This window comes from Panthera uncia, chromosome F2 (assembly GCF_023721935.1).
Source record: "Panthera uncia isolate 11264 chromosome F2, Puncia_PCG_1.0, whole genome shotgun sequence".
NCBI classification, from domain to species: domain Eukaryota; kingdom Metazoa; phylum Chordata; class Mammalia; order Carnivora; family Felidae; genus Panthera; species Panthera uncia.
The window spans coordinates 77628423-77656255 of NC_064812.1; the positions used below are offsets into that span (position 1 = coordinate 77628423).

General features: G+C 37.9%; 1 long non-coding RNA gene across 3 annotated transcripts in view; it reads right to left on the minus strand.

Annotated features, from left to right (window-relative positions):
- LOC125924885 (uncharacterized) overlaps positions 1 to 27833 on the minus strand; it is an 85684-nt gene that overhangs the window by 57182 nt on the left and 669 nt on the right. The gene's annotated exons all lie outside the window — the stretch shown is intronic.

Here is a 27833-nt window from a genome sequence, read left to right on the forward strand (position 1 = left end):
GTCATAAGACTAAGTCTTTACAGTATTTTAAGCACTAGATTCTACGAAAATCCGAGGTGACAAGACAAACGATACTTCTGAAATTGAATGCAGGGGCTAGAGTTAATGTCGGAACCCACAGCTACTACATACCTGAAATGTGAGCTACCAGAACCCCTGCCTCAGTAGGAAAGTGAGGAGCACAGCACTTTGCACCATGCTGACAGTGATAGGGAGAAGCGGCACATCTCTAGTCTGCAGGAGCAAGAGGAGCAGCAGTTAAGGTCAAGAGATGACAAACAACAGAAATGAACTACTGGGGCCTCATCAAGATAAGCCAGCTTCTGCACAGTGAAGGAGACAATCAGCAAAACTAAAAGGCAACCGATGGAATGGGAGAAGAGAATTGCAAAGGACATATCAGATAAAGGGTTAGTATCCAAAATCTAATAAAGAACTTACCAAACTCAACACCCAAAAAAATACTTTTGTGAAGAAATGGGCAGAGGACATGGATAGACACTTTTTGAAAGAAGACATCCAGATGGCTTACAGACTCATGGAAAGATGCTCAACATCACTCATCATCAGGGAAATACACATCAAAACCACAATGAGTTCCCACCTCACACCTGTCAGAATGTCTCATGTTAACCTCTCAGGCAACAACAGATGTTGGCGAGGATGTGGAGAGAGAGGATGTCTTTTGCACTGTTGGTAGGAATGCAAACTGGTGCAATCACTCTGGAGAACGGTATGGAGGTTCCTCAAAAAATTAAAAATAGAACTACCCTACAACCTAGCAATTGTACCACTATTTATCCACAAAAAAATGCTGATTTGAAGAGACACATCCATGCCCAATGTTTATAGCAGCACTATCAACAACAGCCAAAGTATGAAAGAGCCTGAATGTCCATCAATGGATGAATGGATAAAGAAGATGTGGTGTATATACATACAATGGAGTATCACTCAGAGATAAAAAAGAATGAAATCTTGCCATCTGCAACAATGTGGATGGAACCAGAGTATATTATGCTAAGTGAAGTCAGTCAGAGAAAGATACATATATGATTTCATGCATATGTGGAATTTAAGAAACAAAACAGATGAACACGGGAAGGGAAGGAGAAATTAGATAAAAATGGAAAGGGAGACAAACCATAAGAGACTTAAATACAGAGAACAAACTGGGTTGCTGGAGGCATGCTGGGTGGGAGGATGGGCTAAGGGGGTAAAGGGCAGTAAGGAGGGCACTTGTCGGGATGAGCCCTGGGGGTTTATATGTAAATGATGGATCACTAAATTCTGTTCCTGAAACCATTATTACACTATATATTAACTTGGATTTAAATAAAATTTAAAGAAAGAGAAAGAGAGAGAGAGAGATGACAGAACCTGCACCAGGCTTGCAGCAGGTGGGCATCAGAGGCATCCATCCCAGGACATTGCCAAGCGAAGGTGTGCATTTGAAATGAAGTAGGACCTTTAGTCATTGAATTGGTGAGATCTGGGGGCTAAGGACTATTTCTCCTAACACAATTATTTATTCACAGTCTTTGAATACTCCTTGCTGGGGCTGGTGTTGCCTGAGAAAGAAAATGATGATGGAAGGAGAAGGACAGGGAGAAGATTGTCAGTGTTTTCCTTGAGATCAATATACAGAAAATACTTTAAATCAACATTCATATTTTTAGCAAGACTTACTAAGCACAGTTTGTGGTTCACTTGTAACATTTGTTGACCCTCTAATATGTGTCTGACATTGCAGTATGGAAGGTGAGGAAGAGAAAATGCTTGCCCTCAAAGCTACAATTCAGTTAGAGGAGCAAACCGGTAGACAATTATGAAAGTGATGGAGGTGGTCTGACTCTCCCTGGAAAAGTTAGAAATGGTAGTGCACTTTGAATGGAAAGTCAAAGATCTAACAGATCCACTGGCAGGCTGCAGCTATGAGCACTCTGACGGAACTAGACAGACTGTGGTGATAGATGACCATGGAGGGGAAGCCTGTGGCTGTGGCCGTTCTCATTGAGGCTGCTCACTAGAATCGTCTTTTCAAAAACAATTAAAAAAGACTTTAAAAAATAGTAAGTGGTCAGTGAAAATGAGGAAGTAGGCAATTATAAGCACTCATCCGTCCACAGAAGCATTAAAAAAAAAAAAAAATCAAAGGGAAACGATCAGAGCTACCTTTGCTCTGAAAAACAGCCATTACTAAATGCTGAATAAAGGTAAAAACTGAAAAATGGTAGAAAAGCTTCATGGCATTTTTACTTGCCCTTGCCGCACCCCCTCCCCAGCTCAGGGGTGGTCTTGAAGAAGGCCACCCACATTCCCAGTGTGGGACTCTGGTCTCTGGCTCTGGAAGGAGCAGAGCAGAACTTATTTGCAAAGAATTGGGTCTCTATGTTTTAATCTGTCTGAGGCTATCTGAAGGACGGACAGGAAGCATTTGTTTTTGTTTCAACTCAGAGCTCAGACTGGAAAAGCAGTAGGTATTCCTCAAATCATTCTAAAATGAACTAGCAGCCTGTAGTCACCTGGACAAAAGATTACAGTTGAGGTGTATGACAGAGTGCCAAAAACTTAAAGGGAAAGCTGGAAAGAGAGTGTCTTTAGGAAACAAGGGCATGCAAAATCTTCCATGTACATTATGGAATTTAGAGGGCTATGCATACAGCCAAGACAGGATATATATTCACAGAAGGAGAGAGAAAGCCTTAAGCTTTCACTTCTGGCTGATTTCTGGACTTAGTGAATGCAGGAAGAACATGGAGACAATACTCTAAATGGGCTGGCTAAATACTGATGGAGTGCACTAGCAAACAGCCAAACTGCAAAGACTGGGAGAGGAGTGTGTGTGTGCGTGTCTGTTGTGTGCTTGGCATTTTTGTTTCTTCTTCTTCTTCTTCTTCTTGTTCTTCTCCTTTTTTTCCCCTTAGTTCATGGTGTTCAAGGAAATTACTCTCAAAACACTAGCTGAATACAACCTAAAGGAAAAGAGGCTTCAGAGACCACACATGACAAAGAACACACACTTTACAAAAATACTTTAGAAGGGTCACTAAACAAAAACATCCCACAGCACACAACAAAAACAAATGCTGAGGAAGGGGAAAAATCTGATTTCCAGTTTTACTACCTTATACTGTTCAAAATGTCCAGTTTTCAATAAGAAATTATGAAGCATACAAAGAAACAGGAAAGCATGGCCCTTCACAGAAGTAACAGAAACTGCCTAAGGAAATACAGATTTGGACTTATTAAACAATGACTTTAAATCAACTGCCTTAATTATGCAAAAAAATCCAGCGTAGTCAGGACAATTATGTATAAACAAACAGAGAATAGCAGTAAAGACATAGACATTATAAAAAGGAACCAAATAGAAATTCTGGAATTGAAAAGTACAATAGTTGAAATGAAAGTGAAATTAAAGAAAACCTAAATAAATGGAAAGACATCCAATGTTCATGGATTGGAAGACTTAATATAATTAAGATGGCAATCTACAGATTCAATAAAATCCCTATCAAAATACCACTGTTTTTTTTTAAATTTCTGCAAAGGTTGAAAGCTTTTCCTCAAAACTTATATGGATTGTGAAGAGCTGCGAATAGCCAAACAATGTTAGAAAAGAAAAACAAAGCCGGAGGACTCATACTTCCCAATTTCAAAACTTATTATAAAGATACAGTAATCAAAGTAGTGTGTACTGGCATGAGGAAAGACATACAGACCAATGAAACAGAACAGAGAGTTGATAAATAAACCTATGTGTCTATGGATAGTTGATTTTCAACAATGGTGTCAAAACCATTCAATGCAGGAAAAAGTCTTTTCAACAAATGGGGCTGGGACAACTGGATATCCATATGCAAAAGAATGAAGTTGTACCCCCTACCTCACACCATAGGCAAAAATTAACTCAAAAAACTGGAACCATAAAACCGTTAGAAGGAAACTGAGAGGTAAAAGTCTTCATGACTTTTATTTGGCAATGGACTGATTCTTAGATACGACCAAAGCATGAGTAACAAAAAAAAAAAAAAAAAAAAAAAATGATAGATTCAGCTTCTTGAAAACCAAAAACTTTTGCGCACTTAAGGACATTATTATTGAGAAAGTGAAAATACAACCTACAGAATGGGAGGAAACATTTGTAAATCACATATCTGATAAGGTCTAGTATCCAGAATATATAAAGAAGTACAACTCAACAACAAAATAACAAATATCCCACTTTAAAATTAGGCAAAATATGTAGACATTTCTTTAAAGAAATGTGCAAATGGCCAACAAACACATGAATAGATGCCCTACCTCATTAGTCATTAGGGAAATGCAAACAAAAACCAAAATGAGGTACCATTTCACACCTACTAGAGTGGCTATAATAAAATCAAACTGGAAATAACAAGTATTGGCAAGGGTAGATAAATTGGAATGCTCATACATTGCTGGCAGGAATGTAAACTGGTTCAGTTGCTGTGGAAAACAGTTCGGTAGTTCCTTAAAACGCTAAACATAGAATTACCATATAGCTCAGCAGTTCTATTCCCGTGCATTTTGAAAGGACTAAAAGCAGGTACTAAAATCCATTTGCCATGCATACTCATAGCAGCACTGTTCACAACATCCAAAAGGTGGAAACAGCCAAATGTCCATCAATGGATTAATGGATGAACAATTATGTATACATACAGTGGAATGTTATTCAGCCATGCAAAGAATGAAGAACATTGAAGATAATTTGCTAAGCGAAAGAATTCAGACACACAAGATCACAAATTGCATGATTCCATTTAGATGAAACATCCAGAAATGTTAAATATATAGAGACAGAACAAAGACTGGTGGTTTCCGGGGGGCTGGGTAAGGAGGGGGATGGGAGATAACTGCTTATTGAGAATGTGGTTTTCTTTTGAGGTGATAAAGGATTTAGAACTAAATAGAGGTGGCTACCTCTGAATTAGTCACTTTTAAAATACTAATTTTATATTATGTTAGTTTCACCTCAACAAAAAAGGCACAACAACAATGATAAAAAAGCCTGGACATCAGCCCACACCAATTAAATCAGCATTTTCAGGCATGAGGCCCAGGAACTTTTAAGTCTTCAAAGCTATCCAGGTGATTCCAGGAATATCCAGATTTGAGAACCACTGGGCTGGATTGCGAAGAATTTGCTTTTTATTAATATTTTGTTTGTTGTTTTTCTATACTTACAGAGAAGGAAGCCGTTAAAGAATTTTAAATAGAACAATATGACAACACATGCCTTTTAAGATATTTGGTAGATATTAGGTAGAGTGAAGAAAAATTGAAGGGGGCTTCGACTGGAATCCATTGGGTTTGCGGGGACTCAGACCGATAGGCCCAATCCAGACAAAGCCAGTGAAAACTGACAAGACCCAAGAAATAAAACATATGTGGAGGTGAAGTGCAAGGAGAAATTTGTGACCTGCAGTTTTCTGGCTTGGGCGATTGAGTAACTGGTGTTATCGTTAACTGAAAGAAAGCTCTGAGGAGACGGAGGTAAGAAGAAATGCTGGATCCCAGGCTTGCCTTTATCTAGGATGTACTGAGCTTAGGTGATGTGCCCGCAGGACATGTGGGCAGGACATGAGCTATGCAATGGGCAGTCAGAACTATTCCTCTGGAAGTCCTGTTAATAGTGTGCTGATGGGCTTTCCACAACATAACCTCTCCGACACTTACGAGAGTCACAAAAAGGCAACAAGATAACACCAAAAATAAATTAAGACTGGCAGCGTATCTCACAATAACTTAGAAGGAATTTCCAAAAACTGAACACCTGAAGCATTACTAGAACGACAATAAGCAATACATGTTTCGTCACCAAAACAAAGGGAAACTTATTTCTTCCCCCAGTGCTTACCTTAGGACTCTGAAGCTGAGGGTTTCTAACTACCTTAGTACATACTGAACCCTCTACTTTGAGGAAACATCTAGCCTTCTGTCTTAGTAGCTCTATGGTCGTTTCTACAACCATCGTGAAGCTCTGAATCCCAGAAATCAACAGAACAAGCACTGGCAGAGAAGGAAGAATGACTCTAGGTGCACATAATTCTAGGAAGTATAACTCCAATTACAGGAAGCTGCCTCCACAGGGCATCACAGAAGAGACTCGGCCGGAAGGATTCTCAAGTACTTGACACATCAGCCATATGTGCAGGGCCTCTGAAGAGCCTAAAAAGAGACACTATTGTCTTAAAAGATGAGAGAAGGTTCTTTTCCCCTACTTCTCCTTCTAAGTATAACTAAAAATCCCTGAACGTTACATATAAAAACAAACATAAGAAAACTATGAAAGTTGGAGAGAAGACGACAAACAGGATAGGGACCTTAGGACCTAAGGAACAAACCGGTGGTGAGTTCCTGGGTTTTCTTTTTACCTCCTTCTCCCAGACTGGAGAAGCTGGCAACCCCGAATCACAAATGTGATTGTGCCAAAAATAAAAACAAAAGAAAACAAAAACAGTCACAACCTACGCCTGCTATCTAGTCAAAAGTTGAGGAAATAGACAGCTTAGCAATACAGAAAACCTTTAGACAATAACTGCTTTACTGCCAAAGAATTTAGGCAGTCTCTGGCAGCTAGAAGAAAGGGACTCTCCCATAGAACCTTCTGGAATGAATATCCTGCTGAAACCTTCATTGTAGTCTAAGGAGCCAGATTTTCAGAATTCTGACCTTCAGAACTGGAAGATAATAAATTTCTGTTGTTTTAAGTCACTAAGGTTGTGGTAATTTTTTACAGCATTAATAGGAAACTAATAAAGATTTTGGTACTGAGAGTGGGGTGCTGCAGTAAAACAATACCTAAGAATGTGGAAGTTGCTTTAAAATTGGGTAAAGTGTAGAGGCTAGAAGAATTTTTAGGAGAATCACAGGAAAAATCTTAGACTGTTTTATTATTATTTTACTTATTTTATTTTAGAGAGAGAGAGACAGAGAGAGAGAGAGAGAGAGAGAGCGCATGAGTGGGGAAGGGAGGCAGAGGAAAAGAATCTTAAACAGGCTCTGAGCTCAGCCTGGAACCCAACACGGGGCTCGATTCCATGACCCTGGGACCCTGGGACCACAACCTGAGCTGAAATCAAAAGTGGATGCTCAACTGACTGAGCGATCCAGGTGCCCTGAAGACTGGATTGTTTTGAATACACTGTTAGTTAAAATACGAATGTTAATGGCTCTGCTAGTGAGAACTCAGAATGAAGGACAGGGTTAAGAAAAAATGATAACACTATTAGAGAATACTTAAGTTATCATCAATAGACTGTGAATAGAACAAAGACATGAGTGCTTGGAAGGAGATGAAGAACGTTACTGGGAATCACAGGAAAAGGGATCCTTATTTTACAGCAGTATCTTAGCTGAATTGTTTCCTAATTTTGTGTGTGATTTTTTTTGTTTTTGTTTTTTGAGAGCGAGCAAGCGAGCGAGCTAGTGTGAGCAGGGGAGGGGCAGAGAGAGACTCCCAAGCAGGCTCCACACAGCACGGGGCTCCATCTCACATCTGGGAGATCATGACCTCAGCAGAAATCAAGAATCGGATGCTAACCAACTGAGCAACCCAAGCATCCCTCTGTTTCCTATTTTTTATGGGGAAAGCAGAACTTACAAGTGATGGATTTACACACTGTTAATTTTTTTTTAATGTTTATTTACTTTTGAGAGAGAGAGAGAGGCATAGTGCAAGCGGGGAAGGGGCAGAGAGGGAGACACAGAATCTGAAGCAGGTTCCAGGCTGTGAGCTGTCAGCACAGAGCCTGACACAGGGTTTGAACCCACGATCTGTGAGATCACAAAGACACTTAACCGACTCAGCCACCCAGGTGCCCCTGGACTTACACATCGTTAAAGAAAAATAAATTTCATGATACTTGTTAAAGACAGGCTGTCACTAAAGATGGGCTGCGAGAGATTTAGCTAAACAAGAGATTGAACTGTTACAGGGACAAGTGGAGATTTATAGCCAAGGAGCAGGGTAGAGGTCAGTGGATGGAAAATTACTAAGAGGAACCATCAAAGGTAGGGGGATTCTGGCTAAACTAACTTGAGGGGACTTTTGCTGAAGACAGGCTAACAAAGGTTGGGGATGAAAGTGATCAGATATCAAGGGCAGGGATTTTCACTAAACTGACCCAGAAAGGTTCTTGCTTAAAACTGAACTAAATAGGCCAAGGACAGAGCTCAAGGGCAAGGCCTAGTCAAAACAGGACTGAGGAGCCTGACTAAAGTTTGGTCGTTGGAGAGAATTTGTCAACGTTTAGCTGAGGGGATTTTCAAGCAGAGTGTTGAAGGTGAAGTCTGGTTCCTTCCTACTGCTTATAAGTAAAATGTGAGAAAAAAGAGATAAATTGAAGAAAGAACTGTTAAGCAAAAAGGAATTTGGGCTTGATGATTTAGGAAATTTTCATCCTATCCGGACTGTCAAAGATGCTAAAATTGAGAGATTCACTGTCAGGAAAGCATGCTCTGAGAGACAGCCAAGAGTGTGGCTGGATAACCTTTTGGTAGTGCCTCAGAAGGACAGAAAGGCTGGAGTATTCAGTCAACAGGGGGCTCTGTGACGAGTAGGCATCTGACTCATGGATCTCCTTAGCCATCTGAGCAAAACCCTGGAAAAATATGGGATTATCTAGGAAAGACTTGTGGAGAAGCCTATTGCTTAATGGAGTGAATCCCTGAGACATACATGGGAGACCCACAAGGAGCTTGGCTGAAACACTGCACTGAAACGGACCAAGGCAGAAGGAAATAAAGACAGACTGTCCACGCTGTCAGACTCCCACAGTCCTAGAGACGAGAGAGAGGCTGGTAAAACCCGACTGCAAATAACTGCTACCTTTTATGAAAAAAGAAAGATGACTCCAGGGGTGGGGCCAGGAGCCAAGGGCAAAGGTGAATCCATGAGCACAGATGATTATTCCCAGGCCTTAAAACCTAATGGAGTTTGACAAGTTGGATTTCTTAACTGCTCCCAACTAGTACGTCCTTTTCACCTTCCATTTTCTCCTCTTGGGAATGGGAATGCCAATAACTGGTATCCTACACCTGTCCCATCATATTTCTTGTTTTCTAGTTTCACAGGTCCCAGATTGACAGGAATCCAGAAGTCATAAAGAGCATGTTCTTTGAGTATAATGGAATCTAACCAGAAATCATTTACAAAAAGGTAACAGAAAAAAATTTCCAAATTTAGAAATTAAACAGTATACCTCTAAACAGCCCATAGATTCAGAAAAAAAAAAAAAAAATTCTTGAGGACAATAAAAAAAATTAAACTGAATGAAAATAAAAACATAATATATCAAAATTTGTAGAACACAGACCAGCACCAAGAAGAAAATTTATAGCACTACAATGCTTATATTAGAAAAGAAGAAAGTCCCAAATAAATATGCTAAGCTCTCACCTCAAAGTACTAGAAAAAGAACAAACTAAAACTGAAGGAAGCATAAGGTAAAAATAAAAATAAGAACAGAAATCCACGAAATTGAAGGCAAAAGACAATAGAGAAAACTCAGTGAAACAAAGACCTTTTTGGGTAAAGATTAATAAACTGACAGACCTCTAGGAAGACCAAAAAAACAGGAGAGAAGATTCAAATTACTAATATCACTAATGAAACATGAGATATCACTACAGACCCTGCATTCATCAAAATGATAATAAAGAATACAAAGAAAACTGCACACATAAGGTTGACAACTTAAATGAAATTACCACAACTCATCCAGTATGAAATAATGTGAACAGTTCTGTAATTACTAGGCAAATTGAATTTTTAACTAAAAACCCCCTGAAAAAGAAATCTCCAGGGACATCTGGGCAGCTCAGTCAGTTGAATGTCTGACTCTTAATTTCGGCTCAGGTCATGATGCCAGGATCGAGCCCATGCTGAACATGGAGCCTGCTTAGGATTCCCTCCTTCCCTCTCCCTCTGCTCCTCCCCCACTTGCACATGCGTGCATGAACGTGGACTCTCTCTCTCTCAAAAAAAAAAGAGATCTCCAGGTTCAGATGGTTTCACCAAAGAATTCCACTAAACTCCAGTTTAAAGAAAATTTAACTCCAATTTACACAATCTCTTCCAAAAATTAGAAGAAAAAACACATTCTAATTCACTCAATGAAGCCAATATTACACTGATATTAAAACAAAACAGTAAACAAAGAAAACTACAGATTCATATCTCCCACGAATATAGGTACAAAAATTCATTTTTGTTGTTTATTTTTTTAATTTAAATCCAAGTTAGTTAACATATAGTGTAATAATGGTTTGAGTAGATGCAAAAATTCTTAAAATATTACCAAATAGAATCCAGCAATATAGAAAAAGAATTATACACCATAACCAAATGGTGTTTATTCCAGAGATGTAATTCTGGTTCAATAGTTGAAAATCGACCAATGTAATTACCCTATTAAGAGACTAAAGAAGAAAAATCACATGATTGTATCAATAAATACAGAAAAAGCCTTTGACAAAATTCAATATCCGTTCATGATAAAAACAAAGTAGAATATAGGAACATTTCAATTTGATAAAGAACATCTACAAAAAAACCTACAGGTAACAGTATGCTTAATGATGAAAGCTTAAATTGTTTTACCTTAAGATCAGGAAAAAGGAAGTATACGTATTCTAACCACTTACAATCAACAGAACTGGAAATTTAGGCAACGCAGTCTATATAAAAATCCCAAGAAATCTACTCATGCACACACAGAAGTTCTACAACTAATAAGTGAGTTCAGCAAGGTCACAAGATATAAGGACAACATACAAATATCAGCATTTTATATACTAGCAATGAGTATGTAGAAACCAAAATTTATAATTCAATACCATTTACAACTGCTCAAAAAAGTGAAATATCTAGTTGCATATTTAACAAAATATGTATAGGATTTGTATGCTGAAAACCATTAAACACTACTGAAAGAATCAACAATATTACAAAGTGAGAGATATTCTGCGCCTATGAATGGACAAACTCAACACGGTATGTCCACTCTCTCCAAATTTTGAGATACAGATTTAATATAGTTTCTACGAAAATCCCAGAAATGTAGTTTTGTAGGCGTGGACATGAATGTTTTAATACTTATATGGAAAGGAAAAATAATAAAACAGCTAAAAGAATTCTGAAGAAGAACAAAGTGGGCATAATTGTTCTGTTTTAAAAACTCATATAGCTAGTGAGCCTGGGTAGCTCAGTTGTTAAGCATCTGACTTCATTCAGCTCAGGTCATGATCTCATAGTTCATGAGTTTGAGTCCCACATTGGGTGAGTTTAAACCCCACTTTGGGTGAACATCAGCCCTACTTCAGGTAAAACACAAGCCCTGGGTGAGCCCTGCTTCTCTCTCTCTCTCTCTCTCTCCGCCCTTTGTGGGATATTCTCACTCTCTGCCTCTCACTCATTTGTGTCCTCTCTCTCCCTCAAAAAAACAAAAAACCCAACAACAAACTTATATAGCTAGAATGATAAAGACTATGTGGCATTGGCAGAGGGATAAACTCATAAATCAATGAAACAGAACAGAAAACACAGAAACAGTTCTATATACATACAACAAACTTTTTTGATAATGGTGCAAAAGCAATTCATGGAGGAAGGATAATCATTTTAATTAATGATGCTAGAGAAACTGAATATTATAGGAAAAAATAAAACTCAGCCTAAAACTCATACCTAATATAAAACATTAACTTGAAATGAATCATAGATTTAAATGTAAAACTATAAAACTTTTAGAAGTTTTAGGAGGCGTTCTTAGGCATGATCCCCAAATATGGATTTATAATAGACAAAATTGATATATTGGACTGCATCAAAATTAAAACTTTTGCCCCGTGCAGCACCCTGCTGAAAGATGAAAAGGCAAGCGATAGACTGGGAAAAATACTTGCAAACCACAATTCTGACAAAGGACTCATACCTAGAATATGTTAAGAACTCTCAAAGAATGACATTAAAAACACAAAAATTCAACTAGAAAATGAAAAAAGACATAAAGAGACATTTCACTAAAGAGAGTATACCAATGGCAAGCAAGCACATAAAAAAGATATTCAAGGTCACTACTATTAAGAGAAGCTAAAACAAAAAAAATAGCAACAATACGACAGACTGGTGAGGATGTGGAAAATCTAGTTCCCTTGTACCTGGCTGGTGAGAATGTAAAAACGGTACAATCACTGTGGGAAATAGTTTGGCAGACTCTTAAAAAAAACTGAACATATACTTACCATATGATCCAGCAATTGCACTTCTTGGTGTTTATTCCAAAGAAATGAAAGTTTACGCTTGCAGAAAAACCTGTATTCAATTGTTCATAGGAGTTTTATTTGTAACAGTTCCAAACTGGAAATGACCAAAGTGTCCCTCAATAGGCGAATGGTTCAATTAATTGTGGTACGTTTGTACCACGGAATACTACTCAGAAATAAGGGAGAAACTACTGATACACACGACAACTTGGGTAAATATCAAAACATTATCTTTAGTGAATAATGCCAATCACAAAATGTTATATATTGTGTGACTCCATTTGTGACATTCTTTACCTGACAAAATCAGACATGGAAAACAGATTGGTGGTTATCAGAAGTTAGGGATGGTGGGAAAGTGGCTGTCATTACTAAGGGGGTGGTTGATGGAAGATATTTGCTGGTCTTATTGATGATACAGTAGTTTTATGTCTTAATTGCACCGGTGGTTACAGGAATCTACACAAGTAATAAAATTATGTAGAGTCATCCATACAGAAGCAATATCAGCACGATGGTAGATTAGGAGGTCCCAGCCCCACACCGCCACCCCTCCCCCGCAACAAAACCAGTGATTGAACAATTACCTATGGAGGAAAATAGCTTTGGGAAAGTTTCAGTGCACAACTAAGAAGCTGCAGCAACCCGCTGGAGCATAAAAACCAAGAAGAGCTGCACAGAAAAGTTCAGGAAGCATTTTACCTGTGTCAACCTCATTCCCCAGCCTGGCACAGCATGGCGTGGAGAGGGATCCCTTCAGTTGCAACTTCTCCTGGGGGGCAGGGGGGCGGGGAGCGGTGGTGAGAGCAGGAGGACCCCAGCAGCCCTCACCACTGCAACAGACACCTACTGCCTTTGCCAACGAGGCCCACCCGGTCTTTGCTGATGCCCACACAGCTGCCTGAAGACCATGCTGCTGAGCAGGACACTCTCCTGGCTGCAGCCGCCTCTGCACTCACTACTCCTACTCAGCTGGGGCCATGGCTGCACACACACCTCCAGCCCTGGTGCCCCCGCATCCCCCAGAATCAGTGCCACCACAGGCCTCCTAGAACAAGCATCCCTATAGACCCCCCCAGAAGTGGCATCCCCACATATCCCTGGACATGTCACTGCTGTGTACCCCACCTAGCAGGCAATCTCATACCTACTACTGGTGATGGTCTTTCCCCACAAACGACAATTCACAAAGTCTGCAACAGGTCACCGTTCTTTCAAATGCAGACACCCAACACGAAGCTACAAGGCGTGCACACAAAGACACCCAACACAAAGCTACAAGGCGTGGGCGCGCGCACACACACACACAAATCAAAGAAACGTGACGCCATGAAACAATATATTTCCAATAAATAACTCCAAAAAATGGAGATCTACAGATTTTCCTGACAAAGAATTCAAATAGCTTTAAAGCTGCTCAGTGAGCTTCAAGAGAACACAGATACACAATGAAATCATGCAAACATGAACAAAACAAGAAGTTCAACAAAGAGACAGAAATCATAAATTCTGGAGCTCATGAATACAATAAATGCATGAAAAACGCAACAGCAGACATGAGCAAGCAGAAGAGTCACAGTGAGACTTTTCACACCCGTATTTTGGTCTTCTCTTTGTGGAAATGGGAAAATTATCCACCCTCTTGCAGATAGACTGAGCCTATGAAAGGTTCTAGCTAATGAGTTCTGGGCAGAAATGCTGTGTGTCACCTCCAGGCTGGACCACTTATTTGCTGGCGTAAGACACTCCAAGAGCTATCTTTTCCCATTATAACAATCGTGCAAAGCACATGTTAACACGGTGGTGTCCGGGGGCGCCTGGGTGTCTCAGTCAGTTAAATGTCTGCCTCTTGATTTTGGCTCAGGTCATGATCCCAGGGTCATGGGATCAAGCCCCATGTCAAGCCCCATGCTCAGCATGGAGCCTGCTTGAGATTCTCTCCACTTGCCCCATCCCCCTCCTGCTCACTCACGTGTGTGTGCGCTCTTTCTCTCTCAAAAAGAAAATTAATATGGTGGTGTCTGGAATGCTGAACCTTTCCAAGGAGGACAACTGCCTACAACGTCACCTGATAAACTTTTGTTGTGCTAAGCCACTGCCAATTTTGTGTTGTTAGAACAGCATAATCTAGCTTATTCAGACTGATATAGTGGAATCAGTTATGTATCAGGAAGCCATATAATTTATCATCCAAACCTGGACACCTTTGAGTCTAAAAGGATACACTATTAATAATTACAACAGGACAATAGTCATAGACTGGAACTGTCCTGGGTGACCAAAATGTGTGGTCACCTCAAATATGTGGTAAGTAAAAGCAGAGGTATTGGGAACATCTGACCATCAGATAGCTCTCCAAGAACATTCTCTAGTGGCATGTTGGAATGTGGTTAAAACCACAGCAGATTGTGCAAGTTTTAGATCATAAGACAATATAGTCAAAATGTTTTTCTAGTCAAATTAATTTTGAGTTTGTGCTCATATTCTATAAAACAAATGAGAAATTTTTAATTTGAATTGGATTTTCAGGTCTCCTCTCTCTGGGATTTTCAGTTTTTATAGAAAGTGAAATCATTGAGGAGGCTCTGCTGGCCAAAAGCCATCAGTTCATGGTGGTTACTGCTGAAATGCCCATTGTTCCAGCTGGTGTGGACCCTTCACTTCTGTTGGTCCTACTGATTCCATTCTACCTTTGGGGCATGAGAAAATGTAGTAAAACTGTTAACTCCAATTCTAAAACTCCAGCCTCTCTGGATATACCATGCATCCACTTTCTTTGAGGTTTTGCCCCCTCCTTGGGGCACTGTTTGGTAAAAAAAAAAAAAAAAAAAAAAAAAAATAATAAAAAGTTTTGTTTTGTTTTGTTTTGCTGCCCCTTAGATCCAGGGTCACCTGTTTCATTCCCATTCTGGGAAGGGCCTGGAGGGTTATTTTTGTGTAAGCAAAGTCTGGTTTCTGCCTTGCCAATACTTTACCTCTTGAACAAGGCAAAGATCCACACAACTTGGCTACCTGCTAAAACAGATTAATAAAAAAGGAAAAGTTGTCAGATAAAAATATAAACGACTGGTTCAGAGATATAGTTCATCTTCCAGCCCTTTAATTAGAAACTGAAGGAAGCTAAGAAAACAAAAAGTCCTCCAGAGTATAACAATCTAGTGGTCGCTTACCACTGAGGCCAAAAATTCTCTATCATTGGTAGAATATCATTATTTTATTCCCTTGTAATAATTTTAGATTTTAAGAGTTGCCTAAATAAAAATATTCCTGAAAAGAAATAAAGCTGATTTTATATATGAAGCATCTTGGTATGAATTCCTTTATCATACAGTCTTTCTAGCTGAGTTCTGGGTTCAACAGGACACATTGCAGAGAAGCAGAGAAAAGGATGGGCCGTAGGACAATACAGATGGGCAAGGTGTGGATGAGACTCTAGAGGGATACCTACACAGCCTTAGGCAGCATGACTGCACTGTTCCCTGAAACTATGACACACTCTGCTCCTGTTACACACTGATTTATAGTCAGTTCTGGCAGCAGGAGCAGTGGAAGCAGGGGGAGCCAACCATTTGTGCTTTTTGGATTGCCTTTATCACTTAGCCACGACCTTCAAATTGGGCAACACTGAACACTTTTCCAGAGGGTTTGGTGTTGACCAGACTCTTTAAATGTCTCCTTGAAAGGACAGTGAATTTAAATCACATTCTGATTTATCCAGCATTTATATTACTCAGCATCTAAAAAATGGTGTTGATTATTTAGGACAAGGGTTTGCTTTAGGATTTCTCATTTAAAAGGTTTTGTTTTGTCCTAATAATGGATTTGCTGTCACAACCTTATTTTTAATATTGATTTTGGCAAATAATTCAATTCAGTGGGATTTTAAAAAACACTCTATTTGAAGACCATTTGGTTCTCGGCAATTCCTCATAATTATGGTGTTCAACATTATCAACCTATTTAGAGGAGAAAGAGTCTATAAATGCTAGTTATCACGTCAGTGCCTGGACTCACTACTGTGGTTCAGAATCTGATCAAGCAAGTCAGGCTTTTGGCCAAGTAATTTATCGTCTTCATTTCAGAATTCTAATGTCATAGCTTAAATACACACACATACACAGTAACTTCATGTATATTATGAATCACTAAGGCAAACTCTCAAATGGTCTGACCTCATAGCAATAGTTATGTACACTATGACTTTTAGCTCTGAGATAAGGTACTAGAATTACACATAAATAAAAATGAACATGACTTCCCATTGTCTGATGCATGACCATCAATATCTGGTCTTATACTTTTCTACACTTAGCTCCTATTATCCCTTTTGTACTTTATGTTCTAGCTAAAAGAGATTGATCACCACTCTTCGAAAATGCACTATGAATTTTCTATTTCAGTGTTATTCTTTATGCTATTCCCTTCGTAAAATGACTGCTTTCTTCATCTTTGTAAAGTAAAAATTCTATCTAAATTTCAGATCTTGATTCAAATTTGACTTCTGCCATGGAGCAGCGTACCCTTTTTATTATGTCATGGGTCACTTTCTTTGTTGTATTATTTTAGTACAAGTTTACTAAGAAAGCAATAATGTCACATATTGTTGTACATCTTTAGCATCATACTTTTAAGAAAATGTTCATTGAATTTTTAATATTCTTCAAAATTGAAAATTGTTACATAAAATTTAAAATATTTTTATCTGTAGTTTTGATGCATGTAGTTTATAAGCAGGATTTTAATGAAGGGAAAGCATCTACGTAGGTTAAAAACCATAATGGTTTTAAGAGTTAAAGCCACTATTTACTGCACACAATAAATTAGAAATGTTTATTTTCCTAAAAGAAATTCCTTTTAATATTACTTGGCAAACTAAAAGAATGAAATCTGGCCATGTGCAACAAGTGTATAATGCTAAGCAAAATATGTCAGAGAAAGACAAATACATGATTTCATTCACATGTGGAATTTAAGAAACAAAACAGATGGACATAGGGGAAGGGAAGGAAAAATAAGGTAAAAACAGAGAGGGAGACAAACCATAAGAGACTCTTAAATACAGAGAACTGAGGGTTGCTGGAGAGCTGTTGGGTGGGGGGATGGGCTAAATGGGTGATGGGCATTAAGGAGGACACTGGTTGGGATGGGCACTGTGTGTCATGTGTAAGTGATGAATCATTAAATTCTACTCCTGAAACCATTATTACACTACATGTTAACTAACTTGAATTTAAATTAAAGGAAAAAAACAAGAAATTCCTTCTGTTGAGAATTTTTATATTTTCCTTTTATTGGAAAAATCTCCAGGATCCTGTCAATGTTAAATCTACTACATTTGCCAAGTTACAGTTAATAATCTATCTGCAAAACATGAGGAGCTCACCAAATGACTTCTAAGGTAACGTTCAGTTCTTAAAATTTTTATACTAGTATTCCATAATTTCATCTTCTGTTTTACATACAGCTGCATTAAAATATGTACTCAAGAAGGCAAGGGACTTTGCTGACGTTCTACCTGCTGTATCTCCCACACCCAGCATATCTTACATCCTAATAAACACTTGATGAATGAGTGAGTTTGTCCTCCCTCCCCAGAAGTTTATATATTATGGAAATTCTACTCAATACATTTTTTTGTGGGGCACTGATCATGCAGGCCATGGTGGTAGGCCCCAGGCTCCTATTAACCTTCTCACAAGCTATTTAGAAAGGCTTGTCAACAAATTAAATATGAACACAGCTGTAAAAGAAGTTAAAAACAAAATAATATGGAAAAGGCAATACAAAAGAATGAGAACGGTCAACTAATTTGGCCGATAGGAACTTTACTAAATGGAGAATGGAAGGTATTGACAGGTTTTAATTTGCTCTCTCCTTCCCTCGAACTCCCTCCTCCTCTCCCTGTCACCCTCCTTCTTAGAAATGTAACATTTGTAGATTATAATTCTCATGGTACCAAAGAATAGGAAATGTAGAAATGAATATACTTCCAGTATTTCTCTCCCATTCCTCAGTAAAAGACTGAGATCAACAAATTTGAAAGTTACATGCTATTACTCTTCAAGTTTATAATTAGTTTATATGTGGCTCTCTGAAATAAGCCTTGGTATATTTAAAAAAAAAAAATCTAAAAATGGATCTGAATCCAGATCCAAGATGACACTTATATTTATTTTCTTAAATATTAATGATGTCTGAAAATTGAATAACCTACTTTTCCTATTTATTAGTGCTTGGATACCCTGGAGGAAAGTGACAATGAAAACTTGGAAAAAGAAGGAGAAGTTGAAAGTTTTCATGGTTACAGAGTATCTTAAATGCTGTTTGTCAATAAAATAACATCCTTATTATATCTTATTATTTTAACAGCTTAACATACGTAAATATATGCGTACTTATAAAATAATTACCTAAGTAGGACAATCCCTTCCCTAAATTGTTATTCTAATGAATGACAGTAAAACACAGTAAAACCTTGGTTTGTGAGCATAATTTTTCCAAAACATGCTTGTAATCCAAAGCACTCGAATATCAAATGAATTTCCCCCTAAGAAATGGAAACTTAGATGATTTATTCCACAACCCAAAAAATTCATATAAAAATGATTATAATAATGTAACATAATACAAAATAATAAAGAAAATACAAAATATAAAGAAAAATAAAGAAATTAACTTGCATTTACCTTTGAAAACCTTTGTGGCTGGTATAAGGGAGACCAGAGGAGGGTTATTGTGTAGGCTGACTTTCACTATCACTAACCGAATCACTGGTATCTATTGGCTCAATGGAATCTTTTTCTTTTCATGCAGTTTTAACAAGGAACCTATCCAATGACATTTGCTTTTGCCTTTTGAGCATTTCGTGGAAATGTGACATTGCACTGTCCATGAACAGATTCATCATTCACACTGCTACAGCCTTATTTGGATGGTGCTTTTCTACAAAATTTTGTACTGTTTCCTACATTTTACACATCTCTCTAATCTCATCTGAAGTGAGGGATTCCTCTGCCTTTTTCTCCTCCTCCTCTGCAGACGATGAGATGCAGATGTAGACCTCTTCTAAAATCTTGCTATTTCGGGCACTCGCATACCTCGATTGTACTTCTCAATGATTTCCTTCTTAACTTCTGCTGTGATCATCTTCTTACTGTCTTTCTTTACAACCTCTTTATGCATGGGGGCCATTATATACGCTTGCATGGATGTTGACTACAGTACAGTATTAATAAATAAGTATATAATGTAAATGGCAATAAGGCAGCAGAAGAAAGGGTCTACATCTGCAGGCAGCCTGACCTAGAATGAAGCAGAGCATTCCTAAGCTCACTCTTGTATGGAAAATCAAAGGACTGTCCACACCTTTGAAGTGACAAAAAATATACTAATGACAGTTGTGGGCACCTCCCAACGTTCTGAAAAATTACCGATTACTGCCAAACGCTGCGGGCTGACACCAAGAATCCGAGCATAGGAGACGATCACCCACAATCCTACAGCGAGCAAGCGAGAGAGACAGAGAGAGAGAAGAAGAGGAGGAACCACTGGCTCAGCTGGAATCATGTACTACTCGTACTGCAAGACATTGCTCATCAAGTTAAAATTTATTAGAAATGCTTGCTCCTCTTGTGGAACACTCGCAGAACACATCACTCGCAATTCAAACTTTTACTGTATTCATATTTGAGTTCCAGAAACCAGTCTGCTTTGCCAAATTTGAAACTAAGAAACAATGTAAATTTCATCATAAAGAAATGTTTTAACTTGTCCTTTTAAAGCTATTATAGAGAGGCAAAATCTGATATATGGAGGGAAGACAAGTTCCAGGGCAAGAGAAAAAGGGGGCAAAGATACACCCAGTATACAATTATTTCAACTGTTTAAGATGAAGCAATAAAAAGTTCTTTTGTCCTATCCAAAAGCAACAAAATACACATTCTTTTCAAGTGCACATGGAACATTTTCCAAGATAGATTATATGTTAGGCCACAAAACAAGTCTTAATAAGTTTAAGAGGATTGAAATAATGTCAAATACCTTTTCTGACCACAATGATATGAGGCTAGAAATTAATTACACAAAGAAAACAAGAAAATTCACAAATATGTGCAGATTAAAACGACATGCTACCAAACAACCAAACACCTTTTCAAAGAATAAAAAAATCCCTTGGATTTGTAACATACTAAAGTTTATAGGATGAGCGAAAGCTGTTCTAGAAGGAAGTTCACAGCAATAAATGCCTACCTCAAAACAAGAAGTCTCAAATAAACAATCTATGTGCCCTAATTACCCTGAAGAAACTAGAAAAAGAACAAAAGAAGCCCCAAATTAGTAAGAAGTAACAAAATAATGAAGAGCAGAATAAATGAATAATTACCAAAAAGACCATTGAAAAGACAAATGAAACTAAGAGCTGGTTCTTTGTAAAGGTAAACAAAACTGACAAACCTTTAGCTAAACTCACCAAGGGAAAAAAGAGGACTTAAATAAGATAAAATCAGAAATGAAAGAGGAGATGTTACAACTGATAGCACAAGACTATCATAAGAGATTATACTAAATAATTATATGCTCACAGACTGAACAACCTAGAAGAAACTGATAAATTCCTAGAAACATACAACCTACCAAGACTGAATCATGATGAAATAGAAAATTTGAACAGACCAATTACTAGTAAGAAGATTGTCCAGGTAATCAAAAACCTCCCAACAAACAAAAGCATAGGATGAGACAGCTTTATTGGTGAATTCTACCAAACATTCAAAGAATTAATACCAATCCTTCTCAAACTCTTCCAGAAAATAGTTGAGGATGGAACTGTTCCAACTCATTTTACAAGGCCAGCATTACCCCGATACCAAAACCAGACAAGGATACCACAACAAAAGAAAATCACAGGGCAATATCCCTGATGAACACAGATGCAAAAATCTTCAACAAAATATTAGCAAACTAAATCCAACAATACGTTTAAAGAATCATATACCATGATCAAGTGGGAGTATTCCAGGGATGCAAGGATGGTTAAATGTCCACAAATCAGTCAATGTGATATACTACATTAACAAAACGAAGGATAAAAATTGCATGATCCTCTCAATAGATGCATAAAAAGAATCTGAAAAAATTCAATGTCCATTTATGTAAAGACTCTCAACAGAGCAGGTATAAGGGAATGTACCTCAACATAATAAACACCATATATGACAAGCCCACAACTAATACCATATTCAATTAAAAAAAGTTGAGAGCTTTATGGGGCACCTGGGTGACTCAGTCGGTTAAGCGTCCGACTTCAGCTCAGGTCATGATCTTACAGTTCGTGGGTTCGAGGCTCTGTGCTGACAGCTCAGAGCCAGGAGCCTGCTTTGGATTCTGTGTCTCCCTCTCTCTCTGCACACCCCCCCCCCCCACTCATGCTCTGTCTCTCTCCCTCCTTCAGAAATAAAATAAACATTAAAAAAATTTTTTTAAAAAGAGGTTCAAGAAGAAAAGAATGCTTGCAGCTTTATTCAGCACAGCACTGGAAGTCTGAGCCAGAGCGATTAATCAAAAACAAGAAAGAAAAGGCATTCAAAATGGAAAGGAAAAAGAAAAGCTGTCACTATTTGCAGATAACATATTATTTACAGAAAATGCTAAAGACCCCATTAAAAAATATTAGAATAAATTAATTTAGCCAAGTTGCAGGATACAAAGCCTATACACCAGATTCTGTTCCATTTCTACATATTAATAATGAACTACCAAAAATGGAAATTAAGAAAAACATCTATTTACAATTGCATCAAAAAGAATAAAATAAATTTAACCAAGGAGGCAAAAGACCTGGATATTGAAAACTCTAAGACATTAATGAAACAAATTGAAAAAGATACAAAATAAGTGGAAATATATTCCATACTCACGGATTCAAAGAATTAATGCTGTTAAAATCTCATATTACCCAAAGCAACAAACAAATTCAATGCAATCTGTATCAAAATCCCAAAGGCATTTTTCAAAGAAATAGAACAAACAATCCTAAAATTTGTGTGGAACCATAAAAGGTCCCAAACAGCCAAGGCAAATTTGATAAAGAGCAAAACTGGAGGCATCACACTCCTTGATTTCAAATTATATTACAAAGCTATAATAATTAAAACATTGTGGTATAAAAACAAATACACAGATGAATAGAACAGAATAGACATCCCAGAAATAAACTCACCCATAAGTGGTCAATTTATTACTAAAACAAAAACAAAAACCAGAAAGAATATACAATGGGTAAAGAACAGTCTCTTGAATAAATGATATTGGCAAAATTGGACAGCCACATTCAGAAGAATAAAACTGGACCATTATCTCAGACCATACACAAAAATGAACTGAAATGGATTAAAGACTTGAACATAGGACCTGAAACCATAAAACTTCTAGAAAGAAAAAGAGATGGTAAGCTCCGTGATAGAGGTCTTAGCAGTGATTTTTGAATCTAAGAACAAACACACAAGCCACAGAAGGAAAAGTAAACTAGTGGGACTATATCAAACTGGAAAGCTTCTGCAGAGCAAAGGAAACCATCAGCAAAATGAAAAGGCAACTTACTGAGGGATAGTATTTGCAAATCATTACTGATAGCAGCTAATATCCAAAATATATTTTAAAAACTCATATAACTCAATAGTGAACAAACCCCAAACAATCCAATTAAAAAATGGACAGAAGATCTATTATTCCAAGGAAGACATGCAGATAGCCAACAGGTACATGAAAAGATGCTCTACATCACTAATCATCAGGAAAAAACAAATCAAAATCACAATGAGATGTCACCTTACACCTGAAAAATGGCTATTATGAAGGGGTTTGTAATGAACACAAGACCCCCCTCAAAAAAGAAAAGAATGGCTACTAACAAAAAGACCAGAAATAACAAGTGTTAGCAAGGATGTGAAGAAAAGGGAACACTTTAGTGTTGATAAGAATGTATGTAATTGGTGCAGGCGTTACGGAAAATAGTATGGAGGTTCCTAAAAAAAATTAAAAATAGAAGTACCATATGATTCAGCAATTCCACTTCTGGGTATTTATTCAAAGAAAGTGAAAACAGTAACTTGAAAAGATATATGCACCCCCATGTTCATGGCAGCATTACTTACGTTAATGAAGACATGGAAACCAGGTAAGTGTCCACTGATGGATGAATGGATAAAGTAATAGTGGTATATGTGTATAAGAAAATATTATTCAGCCATAAAAAAGAAGGAAATCTTGCCATTTGTGACAACATGGATGGATCTCAAGGGTGTGATGCTAAGTGAAATAAGTCGGACAGAGAAAAACAAATACCCTGTGATCTCTTATATGGGGAATCTAAAAAATGATAAATAAATTAATAGAAAACAAGCTCACAGAGAATACATTGGTGGTAGCTAGAGGTAGGGAGTGGAGGGTGAGAGAAATGGATAAATTGTTTTTTAGTCTAAGTGAGTTGAAAAAAAAAGTACTTATGTTATTACTTCCGAATTGTTATTTCGTATATTTAAATGTATGTAGCAATAAATTATCATTCATCAACTTCTTAGACATAGGACATCAAAACATATAAACACAGCATTTAGATAACTCGATTTCTCAAATCACTTCATAAATGATAAATTTTCTCTTCAATAAGACCCATACTAGTCCTTCTTCCTTTTTTTCACTGAATATCAATTTACTTAGTAATAGAATGGATATTATACATCATTTTAAATACCACTTGGCAAATTTAATATTACATTAGTAATTATAGTGTTTGACAAATGTAAGATAAGTGACCTTAAGACTTCTCAACCTGGATGATCAAATGGATTATCTGTATAGCTCTTTAAGTATAATGACATCTCCCCAGCCAGCAGAAAAAGAGTTGATGTAGGAATCAATTGTCCATTATAATGGACATACTGTCCATACAATGGACCATTATAATGGACAATTGATTCCTACATCAATACTAAATAGGTTACTTTAGCAAATCCTAAAAAAGAAATGAGGCCTAAACCAATTATTTAAATATCCTTGATGTTTTTATGTATACGAGGGATCTCTATATAGAAATAACATATATGTACATATATAATGGTTTATAAGTACTAGAGAGTAATTCTCTAATTAAAATTCATTCTTAATTGGACATACTCTGGACAAACAAGTTCATTTTTAATATTAAATAGGGCAGGAATTTCTGAAGTATCCCCTTAAAGAATAGGATCAAATGACTTTGGGAAAGTACAATTTTATGTTTAACATTTTAATGGTCAGTGAATTTGAGAGGCTAAGAGCAACTTTTCTGCTTTTCAGTATTTTGCTATGAATACTTTTGGTGGAGGGACGTGGCTCAACACAGCAAGTCACGTGTATTTACATATTTTGTTAGGTCTCACACGAGTTCTATTCTTTGATGTTCCAAGTTTTCTATTTTCTAAGATTCTATTATAATTTTATATAAACTTTATCACAGCTTTCAAAAACACATTTGGAAATTTCAGAAAATATAGAATAGCTTGAAAAGGTTACAAAAAATATTGGAGTCTGATCAACTTGGCATTTTGGCTAGGTAGTTCCTATGGTGGAAATAAAGAAAATAAATAGTTGCTAAACATGAAGGCCCAATAATGCAGCAGGGGTGCACAATTCTGGGCAACTTCCCAGTATGGAAAGGATTGCTTGGGTAGTCTTTTCAGCCACACCCACCATCACAAATACCATCTTTACATGTGAGGCAACAAAACATCATTGTATTATGACTTCAAGGATTGAGAAAGGCTCACAAAGGAAGAAATATTGGGGTGGGTAGAGTTGCCTTAGAGAGGGATCATAGTAAATGCACTGGGAATACAAGGAATGGAGTATTTTCACCAAAGAAGCCTATGTTTTTACCCCATTTCATACTTGTGAATTACACATATTAAATAAACAACATACTATGTACATTTAATGATTACAACCGATGGTTCTCAAATTTTAGCATTTATCAGAAATGCCCAGAGGATGTATTAAATTAGGGTAGGGGCTCATGAATTTGCACTTCCAGTAAGTTCCCTTATGTTTTGATGCCTCTGATCCCAGATCACATTTTGAGAACCACTAGTTTAAACAAAGTCTTTTTCACTTTTCTTTAGAGAATAGCTACTTTATCTTGTCATAGGGCTCTTAATCCTTAATTTTGACTATACTGTTGCTCAGGATGTGAAGCAATCATAAGTGGAATCCCTGACAGTGAGATACAATACGAGGGAGAAATCTTGTGATTTAAAAAAGGTGCTAATGGCTATAGACAAAGATATAAATTAGAAGAATCCTTTTAACAGGTCAGCTCTAAGCCTGTTTTCTAGTTCCTCAATTTGTAAATTACATAGATATTACTTCTCCGGAATGTAGGGGGTTAAGCTTTCTCCTTCATTTTCAAATACTAGTCCTACTCTGGAAAACATTATCATCTTCCCAACAAAATACATTTTTGCTTCTTCAAGTCATCAACCTAAGGAAATGTTGATATGTTTTGTTTTTCAAACAGAAAAACAAGTACTGTGAGACTAACCCTCTTTTAGAGAGGAAAAATTTGTTTTTATTGTGTTTTGGGGGGAGGGGTAGCCAGGAGGTGATGGGACTTGTAACTGTACTGAAAATAGTACAAGGAAATAAAGTTATAGAACAAAACAGTTCCATATTTAGGATTTAGTGTTGGGTTTTCCCCAGACAGTGCAGGTTAAATGAAAGCTATAAGGAAATTTTTTCAGGCCTCACAGGGCCAGCCTTGGCACCATAAACCAAAACTAAGGCCTCTTATGCAACACAGGTGTTTGCAAAACCAGATGATGATGTGTTAATCTGGGCAACACATGGAGACCTCAAATTCTGAGGCTGAAGAAACACACAGCAACCATGCCATGCCTGTGGGATGGTGAATTCCTAGGAAGGGGACAGTACTTCGTAGGCTGAGTCTCGTTTAACTCAGTAAGTATTTGTTGGATGTCTTCTGCATTCAAGAAACAGAGCATCTCTGACATTACAAGGCCCCTGCCTGCCCGGTACTCTGCTTTCACAAGTATCCACTTTGGGTGTTGTCCGCTTAACATTAAAAGTGAAACAACCTGGTATGGAGAATTGAGTTGTTACAGCAAGCGAGGCTTTGCTGTTGCCAGGACCAGACTTGCTACAACAGTGGACCCGGAACTCCAGGAATACAATGTTTGGGGGTTACCTAAATTCATCCCGGTCTAAATAAATCTCTGAACAATTCTACATGATGGAGTAACTTAAATTGTCCATTCCACAGACGGAGAGTGACCAACATTTCAGCAGACATTGTACTATCCACTGGAAAGCAATAGCGAACACAGTGGCCATGTGCCCAGACTTTGTGGATTATCAGCCATTGGGAAGACACACGCTCACCAGAAGTAAACTACACATGAAACATGCTCAATGGAGGCATAATCAGAAGCGGTCTAAATGATATAGATGGCGTGGCACCGTGAGACATGCGTACCACGGAAGATACAGTCGATGGCTTATTTACTGTTCAACTACTAACCCACAAAATACCACTTAGTCCTACTTATTAACAAAGTACTTACTAGTACTCTTACTAAAAATAATCTGTGGTCAACTTTAAATGTAATAGAGTACGAGGAGAAAGGAAAGGTCTAGGACCCTGAAAAATGCACAGCAGAATGGGGAAAGTAAATACACACAGGAAGGGGGAGAAAAGAGGGGGCAGTCCTAGCAGCTGCTTAACGATTTTAACGATTTTTCTCAATAACTTCTACTTAATTTGCTTATGGCAAGATATTTTCACGTGCTAACATTTCTGCCTGGAATAGCAGAAAGCTAATCCTGTAAGACTGTTACATGATCTCACCACAGTCAGGAGGGCGCTGGGACCAGGCCAAGGGCCAAAAAATCTCTGCAAGGGCTCTAATCTGGACGGCAAGCGAATAGAGATTTTGTAGTTCGGAGCAAAACGCCCCCCGTATTTGCATTCGCATTAAACAACACAAAGTTCATTAAAGTAACACCAGGTTGGTGGCTTGATGGTCGACCACCGTAGCAGCAACTTTGCTCTCGTTCGCAACATTTATTTCGCGAGGCCAGCTCTGCCCGGGCTCGCAAGCTCCCCTTTCACGCACAGATTACTTAACCACTTTGTACGCCATCAGCTATGGTGGGAAACAGTCACCAGGGCATCGAGGCCATTCTGATTTACAGGGGGCAACCTACAAAGGTAGGTACCCTAAAACCACTGACGATCTGAAAACCCAAACCGGGCAGAATTCAAACAACGCAAGCCTACTTGGGGGCGGGAGTGGCACACGCACGGAGAGACTCGGGAGTGATAAAGAAAAGCCCTGGCACAAAACTCACTGTACTTACGAGGAGCCATACTGACTTGCAGGCGCACTAAACGTCACTTCGAAGTGTGACCAGCCTGCTTGCTGCCCAGGTTCACGGGGCAGCGTTTTCTCAGCCCTCCGGACCCTCGTCTCCTTTCCCTGTGT